The following is a 13,474-nucleotide window of genomic DNA, read 5'->3' on the forward strand; positions in this document are numbered from 1 at the left end:
TTTTCAAAAAAGCATGTTTTTACCTGTCACAGGTGTGACATCTATATAATATAAGTATATAAAAACATGTGCGTATTCGAATGCAACGTTGTGTCAAAATTTCAAAGCAATCGGTAAAGAACATTCGGAGATTTAAGATTTTGAACAAACGAACATTTACATTTTTATTTATATATAGATAGATAGATATAGATTGGAGGTAGGAGTTAAATAAGGGGTAAAGTTTGACAGGAAGTACAATCCCAGTTTCCTACCACTCCCTACTCCAGGCTGACACATTGGCTCTTGCATATCTCTCCTCTGCTATCTGTGAAAACTATGAAGTCACAATCACTCTAGTTGTTTTTGTCAGTCTGTTGGCCAAAGGTCATTAAGGGGGTATTCCTTAATGACCTTTATCTCCTTTTTTGGAGATAAAATTTGTGGTCTTCTTACCATAGCCAAATGATAGTTGGCAATACTTTTCAATAAAGCCCTATGAATATCTTACTAGAGTTGAACCCAAGTATTCATATAAGTTTCTCTATCCACATAAATTCATATTGTATATGAAGAAAAAATGAACCTATTTAACTTCTAATGAACCTTGGACTGCTGCAAACTATCTGGAACAAACTTTTTATATAGTTACTGTGTTTATTGCCACAATTCTTTTCTCATAAAATCCATAATGTGATGGCTCCATCCATTTGGAGTGGAAAAACAGTAGTGAACTATTACCGAATTTCTGGAATACCTTCTGGTGAAGTGGAAATATTTACAACTCTTGTCACACTCACTTTAAAAATTATCTCGGACTTGTCATTCCTAATTTTAACTCCAAAGAACGTATTTTAAAACACTAAGAATAAAGTGTAAGTTGGCTGTTACTGTGCATGGATATACTCTCCAAATTAATAAACAGTTATTGCTGAAGTGTTTTTAGTTGGTTTGGTCAGTTCATTGCTTATATTTTGTGTTGAATATATTCTAGAGGGTAAAAAGAAGGCAGATCTTGGAGGTGGTTGATAGCAATTTCCTGAGTGACTGGCTTAGTATTTATTTTGACATTCCTCCTGGTTGAGTATTTTTGACCTTATGGGCACTTCCTTATTGGAGAAGGCTAACAGTCTGGAGTAGAGAGGGAAAAACAATAGTGTTTCCTTTCCACCAGAAAGCTCAAAATTATCTCCAGGATCCTCTAAAAAGGGGAATTAGGCACAAGCTTGCATTCTGCCTTCCTCCTTTTGTTTCCCTGATTTGGCAGTTACTGAATTGGGCAAACTTGGAGAATGAATAATGAATGTTGACTCTTGGTGATTCTGCAAGCAGAGCTACTTTGAGCAGGAACAACTACCATAATACAGTACGTGATCTCGGTTGTGCCTTATTCCACCTCGAGCAAGACATGATTTGATTTTTGTATTCAGGTTTCTTAGAAGCCTAATGATCAGTGGTATTAATAGACCATGCGTGCTTATTTTCAAAACTTACATCAACTTGTAAGGAAGCAGTTCCCTCAATGTTTAAGATCACGTAATTACAGTGCCCCTCGGCATCTAGTCAGGTGGCCTCATGACCACATGAAGAAGTGTCTTCGGACAACGCTGGTGCCGCCCCCTAGAGTTGGACATGACTGGATAGGGCAAGGGTCTTCAAACTTGGCAACATTAAGACTTGTGGACTTCAACTCCCAGAATTCCTCAGCCAGTGACTGGCTGAGGAATTCTGGGAGTTGAAGTCCACAAGTCTTAAAGTTGCCACGTTTGAAGACTCCTGAGATAATAATAATAATAATAATAATAATAATAATAATAATAATAATAATAATAATAATAATAATAATAATAATAATGATAAAGTTGGAAGGGACCTCGGAGGTCATCTAGTCCAACCTCCTGCTCAGGCAGGAAACCCTATGCCATTTTGGACAAATGGCTGTCCAGTTTCTTCTTAAAAACTTCCAGTGTTGGTGCATTCACTGCTTCTGGAGGCAGGTTGTTCCACTGGTTAATTGTTCTAACTGTCAGGAAGTTTCTCCTTAGTTCTAGGTTGCTTCTCTCCTTGATTAGTTTCCATCCGTTGCTTCTTGTCCTGCCTAAATTTTCCAGGCAAAGAACAATTTTGAATTCAGTTTTTTTCTCAGAAAATAAGATTGGGGTGGTGAGGTACTGCTGTTCAGATCCCAATTAAAAAAACATATTAATTAATTAAAAAATCAAGAACAGGGGAATTCTCTACCTATATTGTGCAGCTGACAATAAATGAAGGAGGGAGTTATTTGCCTGTCATTTAGCAGATGTTTTTCTATCTGGCTTCCAGTCCACCAATAGGTATTTTTTGTTGCCTCTAAAGACCAGAAAAATGGTCCATCTCTCATTCAGTGAATCACACTATTGATTTTCACAGAACCTGTGACTTTTATGTTGCTTTAATAGTCATTAAATATACTATTAGCAGGTTTCCATTGTAGCTTTAATTTCCTTTTAAACAATTATCTTAAAATTAGCTCCTGTTAGATGACAGCCCTAGCTGAACTTGGCCACTCTGAAAAGGCTAAGGAGAATTAGATGTAGTTGGTTAATATTTAGAAAGAAGACTTCCAAAGCATAGCAGTACTGCAGACAAGAATATAAAGTTAAAAAAACCCCAAACCTGACAGTGGCAAAGCACTTCCATAAAGCTGCCAAGAAAATAATAGAGAAGTATCTAAGACAGTGGTTCTCAACCTTTTTAATGCTGCGACCCCCAACTGGTCGTAAGTCGAGGACTAAACCGGTCGTAAGTTGAGGACTAAACCGGTCGTAAGTCAAGGACTACCCAACCGGTCGTAAGTTGAGGACTTTCCCTGCCCGGGAGCCCCGCGCATGCGTGGTTCTGCCCCCTGCGCCGGCCGAGGCGTAGCTGGCAAGCGGCAGAGACGGAGCAGGCCGACCACCAGCTGGCCCAGCCCAAGGGAGGTAAGGCACCCGCCGAAAAAGGGGAAAAAATGGCGGACAAAAAAATGGCGGACAGCCTTGCTTGGCGACCCCCGTGAAATGGTCGACCGACCCCAAATGGGGTTACGACCCATAGGTTGAGAACCGCTGATCTAAGATGATTTTGAGTCACACTGAACATTTCAGTCTTTGCCTTTTAGAGTTTGCTTGTTTATGAGCTATCGGGCGGAGGGGGTGACCCTTCCAAAATACATCTAAACTCTGAAAAAATGCCAGTTTGTTTTTCTCCCTAGGCTCCTTGTTTCATTTCTTAAGCTTAAGAAAATACTTGATTCATAGCATAAATATTTTCTTTGTTTCATCCAATACTGTAACTTGATAGGGCCTATCATTGAAACCATCTTAATTGTTCTTAGTTGCCCTATAAGAGAAAAATTCACAAGCTCCTTCACGTAAAGCTGAATGAAGGCAAAACAGGAACTTGCAATTGATCTTCTACAGTTGAGAATCATATCTGAGCATTAAGGAAGTATAAACCTATTTTTAACAACTTAAGATTTTTGGCTACGTTCACAGAATCGTTCTTTAATGTCTTGCCCTCTATTGCCCATCTTTCGTCCGGCTGTTATAGTTGGGTTTATTTATTTTGAATTGGGTCAAACATCGGGGCTCCTTGGTAGAAGCTGCCAGCAACTTCTTCCACGTGGTAGCCCTTTATGTGATGATTCTCCATATATTTGCCTCATATTTTATGCAGTCTTCTGTCTGCTGACAATGGTGTGAGATTGGTAGTGTTGGGAATGCAGAATGAGATTTCAGTAATATCTTGGTAATGTCATTCTCAGTTCTTCCCTTGTCAACCAGAGGCCTATCCCATCTATATCTTTAAAAAATAAGAAATAATGTGACTTACTTGCTAGAAATCAGGTGTTTTAACAGCACAGACAATTGTGGCCATTATTTGATGAACCATTGATATTATAGTATGGAAGATTTTTGTTGGGATGGGCTGCAGCAATCTTAGTGATTGTAGATTTGCAGGCACACATTCTCAGGTTTACTCACAAATCTCCAGGTAGGTTTGGCTAAGATTCTGCCGTCTGCTTGTCCATCCATCCATCCATCCATCCATCCATCCATCCATCCATCCATCGCAAGTGCTATTACTAGAGTCTTCTGCAAATAAGATAGCTTCTTTTTAGCCAGATCGGCCTCTTTGATTTGGGTTCAAAATATAGGGTCATTTACCAAGAACCTAAAGACATAAGATGCAGGGCTTTTTTTCTCGGAGAAAAGGTGGCGGAACTCAAACCTGGCCACGCCCTCATCAAACCCTAGGACCGCCCCTTTAGAGAACAGGAATGCAAGTAAAATTTGGGAGGGGCTATTTCCGGTGTGGGAGGGGCTATTTCCGGTGCGGCCGGCCCGGAAAAAGGTGCCGGAACGCGGTTCCGCCGCGTTCCGGCTGAAAAAAAGCCCTGATAAGATGTATCTTTTTCCAAGGACTACTTTCACTTTGCTGCTCTTCCAAAGGTGCTTCATACAATCACGTCAGAGACTTTAATTACTTGGATCTATTATAGCAGGGGTGTCAAACACGCAATGTCATGTGATGTGTCGCGAGATATCGCAACTTTTTTTTCCATTGCCGGCATTGCGGTTTCAGCATGACACATATGGTCCATGGGCCGGCAGTTTGACACCCCTGTATTATAGTCTCAAGTGAAAGGGGATAACCAGACTTTCAAATCCTGGAGAAAGACTTGAAAATAGTATACTTTTAATCTGGGGATGTAAATGTTAAGAAGCTGAACTCAGACAAGGACAACATGATCGAAACCTTCATTTGACCATTGAGAACATCAACAGAGAGACAAAGCTTTATTTCAATCATTGACCAATAAACATACAATCAATCACATGAGCAATACAAAACTATATCCTCTAACAACAACTATTAGCAGCCATTTATCTGAGATCAACGGGTGACTTTGAACCACTTACTGTTTCCCAGTAGAACCAATTTTAGAGGACTGTTCAGAAAATGAGAAGCACCCCCTCAAGAAATAAGACACAATACCCATGCACCGTAATAAACAAATCAATTGCCTCTTTTTCTTTATCTTTTTAACTGCTTGGATCTTTTGGACTACCGGTACTTCAGAAATATTGTAGATTATCTCTATATTACATTGTACTTAGCAATGCACATTTTTTTGCCCTTTGATATATAATCAGCATTTAGGAAGTTATGCCATCCTACAATTCCTGATTTAAGCTTTTTGAATTACGTTAAAGCTCTGAAGTTGTTGTTTTTTTAATTGCCATGTGATTGGTTGCTCTTAATTTTTTCACCAGGAACTGCTCTGTGAACTTTCAATATCTGTCAGTCCTCAAAAGTTCTTTTAGCTGTTAGGGTTTATAACCATCCTTTCAGCTTAATCATTTGTAAGCTTGCTTGAATACTATATAATAGTGCACAGTCACACTTCTGCTCTAGGCTCACTGAACTGCTTAGGTTACTTGTGGATATAGTTGACCAAAGAATACATACCTCGTAGGATTTTTATTACAGTGTGTACAATAAAAAATAATAATACACTCATCAGCTGAAAATGATAAATGGGCACTACTAAATGGGGTGTTTACCTTAAAACCATCCACAGCCATGTCCTGATTGGACTTCTTAGAAAGTAAGAGAATGTGTGCTTTTTGCTAAAAAGAATAATCTCAGTGCAGTTTCCAACAGGTCAGAGTTAAGAATCAGCAAATTTTGTGAGAAGAACTGATATTGGTGTGGACACCTCTGGGATGACTAGACAACAGTTTGATGTGGCAGAAAGCAATGACCTGTGTCAGTGCCTGTGTGTATTTAGGAAGAGGGGAATGCTTTTGCCCATGCAAGTAGTGGATCTCAGTGAGCAGAGATCTGAAAGATTTGCCACAAAACAAAGAAGACCTTCAAGCCATGAGGTATCCCTTCTAGATCACATGTACATTATATACTATTATATTAATGTACACCATGTACCATTATTTGCAGCTTCATTGATACAGATCTCAGTATCTATTTTCCCCAAGGCAGCCAAGTAACTAAATACAGGTAGTCCTCAATTTACGAACACATTTGAGCCCAAAATTTCTGTTGCTAAGTGAAAAATCAAATGAATTTTGTCCCATTTTACGACCCTTTCTTGCCACAGTTGTTCAGTGAATCCCTGCAGTTGTCAAGTTAGTAACAAGGTTGTTAAGTGAATCTGGCTTCCCCATTGACTTTGCTTGTCAGAAGGTCGCAAAAGGTGTCACATGATTCCGGGACACTGCAACCGTCATAATTATGAGTCAGTTGCCAAGCCTCTGAATTTTGATCACATGGATGCTGCTGCAACAGTTGCATGTGTGAAAAATGGCCATAAGTCACTATTTTCAGTACCGTTGTAACTTTAAAAGGTTTAAACACGCTGTTGTAAGTTGAGGACTATCTGTAAGAGTACTCAAATGGAGTATTTCTCATTCACAAAAATATGAAGCCTGCACTATATATTGCTTGAGCTTGTCTTTTGAAGAATATGGTCTGTTATCTTTGTAAGGCCTGTGGCCTAAGATTTTTGCAATTTCAATTTAGGATTGAAATTGAAGTTTGTCTACAAAACATGTTCTATCATTGTCTGTTGTATGCTTTAATGTGGATGTTGCCCCAGTTTGGATAGTCTAAATCAGGGGTAGGCAACCTTGGCTCTTTTATGACGCGTGGACTTCAACTCCCAGAATTCCTGAGCCAGCCATGCTGAGGAGAAAGGGAGAGTTTCCAAGCTGAGCCATGCTGGCTCAGGAATTCTGGGAGTTGAAGTCCACAAGTCATAAAAGAGCCAAGGTTGCCTACCCCTGGTCTAAATGGTTACTTCCAATTCTATACATCTATAGACCTTCCTCTGCCTGAGCTGGGTTAACTGTGTTGTCAACATTTGTTTTATTCTCTTTGTGGAGGGTTCTAAAAAAAAGCCAGATGTCAGTCTTTTCCCTTTCAACTTTTTCTGAGATTTATAAGAACCACTTTATCTGCACATCACCTCTGCTTTGCAATATGTGAACTTCAGGAAGATGACTTTAAAATACCAATATTTTGTTGTAGGTTTTGCAGTTGATTCTCTTTCCTCGATACACAGATATTATAATGTGGAATGTTACAGCTCTGAATCTGTGCACTGCTGTTCTTTTTAGAGTTCAGTTTAAGTACCTATTACGTGTAGCCTGTACTTACATCCATGGATGCCTAGCCAAGCAGGGTGAATAAAAAAACGAAACAGTCTGTAGTGGAATCTAGCTTACATTTTAAAAACAAGTCGGTACTCACTCTTTCTTAAAAACAAGTCAGCCTTAGATAACCTGAATCGAGAAGGGCGGGAGAAGGGCGGTATACAAATTAAATTATCTATCTATCTATCTATCTATTATAGTACAAGCTACTAAATTATAGACAAAATGGAGATAACATTACTTTATTTTCCTTAAAAGTAAAATTTTGTACTTATGCAAGGGTTGTGAAGGGACTTTACACCAGGGGTGTCAAACTCAATTTCATTGAGGGCCGCATCAGCATTGCGGTTGCCCTCAGGGGGCCGGATGGGTGTGGCCATGGTGGGTGTGGCCTACTGGGTGGGCGTGGATGGAGTGGGTGTGGCCCACTGGGTGGGCGTGGCCAGCTCTACATCGTTCGCGTCAAGGGTGCCTGTGGGGGCCTGGGCAGGAGAGGGATAGATCTGAGGGTCTCTGGCAGAAGGGGGTGGGACCGGGGCAAGTGCCAAGGCATGGTCCACTGGAGGAGCCTCACTGTTCCTCTCAGGCCATGCTGGGGGGGGGGGCTTACGGAGCTAAGACTGAATGTGTATCAGCATAGATGACCACCACAAAATTGTACATTGGCTCTCGGCCGGTCTGGCCAGGGCCAAGGCTGCAGGGGCCGTTCCCTCACTGTTTCCAGAATGGCTTCGCGGGCCACATGAAACCACTTCGCGGGCCGCATCCGGCCCCAGGGCCTTGTGTTTGACATGTCTGCTTTACACCATTCCACTTCCAACAAGCCTTCTACACACCCTGGAATGGGGAGGAATTCTAGCGTGGATCTGCTTGGTGGTTCCAAGGACAGATGATGTATCCTTGGAGATGCCTGCAGGCTGGATGTGCCACACTGCTAATCTTGTTACCATCTATTGATAAAACTGATTTCTTAGTAGGATTATATTAGCTCCTGGTTCTAAAGTTTTAGTTCCTTTCCCAGCTTAGACAGATCTGGTGTCTTGAGGCAAGTCCCTGTGAATGAACGTTACTTCCAGCCTCAAGTAAGAGTCAGGTGTCCAAGCTGGGAAGAGAACATGTTGCCCAGTTGCTATTTTTAAGTGCTTGAACAGTGCACGGACACTAGTTAGCCGTCTTCTGAAGCAGAAACTCTGGTCGTAATCAGCTGTTACTTTTGCCAAATCTAGGTCAGGGCTTCTATAGAGTGCTGTTTGCACAAGGAATTGCAGCAAGCAATTTCCAAAGAGAAACTGCATGGCCCTTGCCAGTCCTACAAGAGTGCTTCATGGGAAAATAATTTGTTTTGTTAACCCGGCTAACAAAGCCTGATAATCTGCCTTTGCAGACAGGGGAGGATTGATACAGCACCAACCTAACAAAACAAGATTTGTTTTCCGGAATTCTTGATCTCTTCCACCCCTGAGGAGACGTGGTAAAGTGTGGTTGACTTGAGAGTGTGGAGTGTTGAATGTAAAAAGCCTAGCAAATTTGTTCCTAATTGCTTTGCTTGATCTTCTGGTTTCCCATGATGGCATTGCTTTTTTCTTCAAAAAATAAATAAATTATGGGAACAGAGACTAATGGAAGTTTAGATAATTGATTTGGTGTGGATTTAATAATCCAACATTGGAGTAAACAAAGTAAAGCAACGCTATCACTCTGTCTTCGGGATGCATTCTGAGGATCATGTAATTCAAGTTGCTTTATGGGTTTAACCTGTAGGTCTTTAAGGAATGAGGAGATGCCAATTAACCTAATCATCATAACATACTTGAATTGTGTGCTGAATATGCAGCTGGAGAAAATTAGTTAATTACATCTTATTTTCATGAGGTTTCACCTTTCTAATTTAAACAGGTGGCCTCAGGGAAGCCGATAGTTCCCAGGTGAATCTTAGTCTTCGTGCGATATGTTTTCTTTTGGGTTAATATTGTATGTAAATCTAATCATGTAAGCCACAGTTTACAATTGCTGTCATCTTGGCAAGTTGTGATATATTCAGTAAACCATAGTTAATAAGCCATGCCTTATTGTAATGTTCAAATCAAGTCAATATTTCTCAGTCTCATTTCTCTTGTACTAATTCCAGTGGAAGTTGTTATAAAGAATACAGAGATGCCTTAAATGCTTTTAAAGTTGCCTAAAATGGTAATGTTATCCCTCACTATGATGGGGGCTCGGGATCTTTTAATGGAGTCAGGCTCTTAGCACAATAAAATGCAAGTATTTTGATTCCTGGTATGTTAGTGCATTTATCTGGTAGAATAAGAACTGGCAAAGAGAGAGATAATTAGAGATTGTAAAGTAGCTGTTGCAGGTTGGCCCCCTATCCCTTCAGGTTGAGTTTAACCAAGGAAACATAGGGGATAGAGACAGTGAACCATTCAGATGAAAGTTCTTGCTTTTTAATGTCAGGTCAGTTGCTCATAAAATATCCAGAATTCAATTCTGGATAAAAACATTGATTTGCCAAGTATTAAAGCAGTGCTTCTCAACCTTGGCAGCTTGAAGATGGGTGGACTTCAGCTCCCAGCTCTCTGTGGGCACACATGCCATTGCCCCAGCCTTGCCTCCCCCAGCGACCCCCTCACCAGCAGCTCCCCTGGAGGAGAGTCGCCTCCGAGCGTGGCCCACGTGGAGCAGCGCAGCCAAGGACACGGCAGCCAGGCAGCGTGGACAAGACTTTGCCCTCACGCCCCATCACACACAGTTGATGCTGCGGGGCGCAGGCAGAGGGCGTGGCCGCCATGGTGCTGCTGGGCTGCGTGGGCGATCTGTGGCGGGCCCTGGAGGCAGTGAGTGGCCCTGCGGGCGGGCAGGGCGGGGCAGAGCGGGGGCAGGGCAGGGGGTGGAGTGGGGGTGGGGCCAGTTTTTGGACACTCGGTCTCTAAAAGGTTCGCCATCACTGGCTTAGGGACTGATGATCTTCCAGACCACTTCTCATCTTATGAGCTGTCTGGTTACTGAGACCAGCAGAAGAACCTCCCCAGTACCAGAAGCTCATCTATGGGATACACAACACAAGAAAGGGTCTTCTTTATGGCTCTCAAGCTATTGAGCAGGTTTCCTAAAGGGCTTTCTTTGGCTTTCCCTCTCTCATTAGTTAGGAAGGTAGTGAAAACACATCTCTTTCTCAAAGCTTTTAGTTGTCTGTTGTTTTATTCATTGATTTTAATTGTGTTATTTTACTTCTGTTTTGTATGTTGTATTTTTTTATTGTTTGTAAGTTGCACTGGAATAAAAAAGAAAAATGGGGTATGAATTGAGTAATACATCCCATCGCTGACTATAGGGGGCGAAACCCTGGCCCCCTCAGAGAGGGCACGCAACTTGGGAGTCCTCCTGGACTCACGGCTGACATTGGAAGATCACTTGTCGGCCGTGACCAGGGGGGCGTTCTATCAGGTTCGCCTGATACACCAGTTGCGACCTTTTCTGGACCGGGACGCCTTGCGCACAGTCACTCATGCTCTCGTCACCTCCTGCCTGGACTACTGCAATGCTCTCTACATGGGGCTCCCCTTGAGGAGCATCCGGAGGCTCCAGCTAGTCCAGAATGCGGCCGCGCGGGCGGTGTTGGGAGGGACTCGTCGCTCCCATATAACACCGCTTTTGCGTGAGCTGCACTGGCTGCCGGTGGCCTTCCGGGTGCGCTTCAAGGTGTTGGTTACCACGTTTAAAGCGCTCCATGGCATCGGACCTGGGTATCTTCGAGACCGTCTTCTGCCGCAGATTGCCTCCCATCGACCGGTACGCTCCCACAGAGCGGGCCTCCTCAGGGTGCCGTCGGCCAAACAGTGTCGGCTGGCGACCCCCAGGGGGAGGGCCTTCTCTCTGGGAGCCCCCACCCTGTGGAACGAACTCCCCCCAGAGATCCGGATTATTCCGGATCTCCCCTCCTTCCGCCGTGCCCTCAAGACATGGCTTTTCCATCAAGCGGGATTGGCCTAGGGGGGGATTTTATAGGGATTTTAAAGGGATTTTATAATATTAAATCTAATACAGGTCATTTAATATATATTTTAATTTGGCTTTTAGATATTTATTGTATTGTACTGTTTTTATTTACCTGTAAGCCGCCCTGAGTCCCTCGGGAGAAGGACGGGGTATAAATGGGAATAATAATAATAATAATAATAATAATAATAATATAAATTAACTGGAACTTGGTTGTCTCTGTGATCTCTGTTTGCGAAATTAATACTTACCATACTACTTTTACCTGTACATAGGTGTGACTGCCCTCTCCTGGATGGGATTGGGTAAATTAAAGAATTGGTTGCCTTTTATCTCAGTAGAGGGCATCACCTGGCAGACCATGTCTGGTCTTGAAAGATAAGCAGGGCCGGGCCTATTTAGTATTTAGAATATTCTGGGGAATACCTGGCTAGAGACTAGACTAGGAAGTTGAAACATATCCCAGGAAAAAAAAAATTACAACTGTTGCCAAGAAAACTGCATAGTTGTGACATATATTCACTAGGAGCCAAGCTCAGCTTGAACCTAGCTTTACTGCTGTTTTTTGTTAAGCTCAGACATGGCATACTGATTAAGAGCCAGAATAGAAAATAATCACTTTTCCAAAGCAAGGATAAAAGCACGGTGGAACAGTAGAGAAGACTGTAAATTCAGGGTGGAATTGATTTAAATGGAAATAAATTAAAAACCCACTCAGGGGGAAAATACTCTTTAATTAATTAGGCCACTCAATTCTGCAATGACTCTGGGCAATATATAGTAAAAGCAATTGTGCCTCGCAGTTTAAAAGAAAAACACTGTCAAATGCTATATATAAAAAAACAACCATTTAAAAAACAGGCAAACACACAGAATCCACAACCCAAAGTCTGGGGAAACAGCCAGTTTTAGAGCTCTTTTATAGAGGGCCAATGTAGAGGCCAGTTGCATGGGGAAAGGGGATGGTTTCCAGTATTCAAATCGCTAATCAGGAAAATTATGAGTGGTGGTGTTGTTTAGTCACTTAATCGTGTCTGACTCTTCACAACCCCATGGACCATACCATGCCAGCCCCTCCCTCCCCCCCCCATTTTCTACTGTCTCCCAAAGTTTGCCCAAATTCATGTTCATTTTGTCAGTGACACTATCTAACCATCTCATCCTCTGCTGCCCTTTGCCTTTTGCCTTCAATCTTTCCTAACATCCGGGTCTTTTCCAAGGAGTCCTCGTTTTATGGCCAAAGCATTTGAGCTTCAGCTTCAGTATTTGGCCTTCCAAAGAAGAGTCAGGGTTGATTTCCTTTAGGAAGATTGTGTGCAATCAACATTTTCTTGTCGAAATGCATTTGCATCTCTTTTCTGTGCAAAAATATCATGGCAAAATGCATATTTAAAGGCCAGATACCAAGAAAGAATCTTGGCTTAATAGAATGTGAGACAGGAGTGGATAGTGTGCGAAATGAAAAGGCTGAAATGGCTTCCCTTAATATAGGTGCCTTTGGCTGTTTGCACTTTGTCTCCTGTAATCTTTAGCCATCATAAAGGGAATTGAGTTAATTAGGATAAAACAGAATATTGCCTCCAGAAGCGGTGAATGCTCCAACACTGGAAGTTTTTAAGAAGAGACTGGACAGCCATTTGTCCAAAATGGTATAGGGTTTCCTGCCTGAGCAGGGGGTTGGACTAGATGACCTCCAAGGTCCCTTCCAACTTTACTATTATTATGATTATTACTTTATTGGCTAGGTTGATTAGGCACACAAGGAGTTTGTCTCTGATGCAAAAGCTCTCAGTGTAAATACAAAGCAACAGAATAATGATAATCCTAATAATAATACCAATAACAGAGGGGAGTAAGAAGGGTAAATAAGAAGGATAAATAATATTACAGCCATACTGCATGGGTAAAAAGACATTGATATTAGACAGCACTGTGAGGATTAGGAGTTCAGCTGAGTAATGGCCTGTGGCTCCATCACCTCAATGCTTGCCATAATGAAAACAATGAAATTCTGCAAATAGAAATAAGCATGTTAGTAAGGAAATTATCCAGAGGCATCTCCTTAGGATGCTGACATTGTTTTGTGAAGGAAACTTGCGGGCTGGATAGGAACCTTCTCCTGGTTGTGGATCTTGGGTCATCCTGAAGAGCTACTGACCAGAGCTCCATCAGGAGCAACTGAATGCCTTAACCACAACAAAACATCTATCATATGATCCTCCTCCCACCTTTCGCTGAGATCACTTGTAAGTAACATTCAAGTCAGTAATGCTTCCTATACTCATGGTCAAAATTGGCAGTCT

The 13,474-nt window shown here is 42.0% G+C and overlaps 1 protein-coding gene across 1 annotated transcript in view; it reads left to right on the plus strand.

Annotated features, from left to right (window-relative positions):
• Window positions 1-8,624: 8,624 nt before the first annotated feature.
• The window catches only part of MICAL3 (microtubule associated monooxygenase, calponin and LIM domain containing 3), a 137,291-nt gene continuing 132,441 nt past the window's right edge, over window positions 8,625-13,474 (plus strand). The window contains exon 1 of the mRNA XM_015821355.1: window positions 8,625-8,646. The gene's annotated coding sequence lies outside the window, so the exon portion shown is untranslated. The remainder of the gene's footprint in view (window positions 8,647-13,474) is intronic.

The sequence above is a fragment of the Protobothrops mucrosquamatus genome, unplaced genomic scaffold, assembly GCF_001527695.2.
Source record: "Protobothrops mucrosquamatus isolate PMUCROS unplaced genomic scaffold, P.Mucros_1.0 scaffold1312, whole genome shotgun sequence".
Lineage (NCBI taxonomy): Eukaryota > Metazoa > Chordata > Lepidosauria > Squamata > Viperidae > Protobothrops > Protobothrops mucrosquamatus.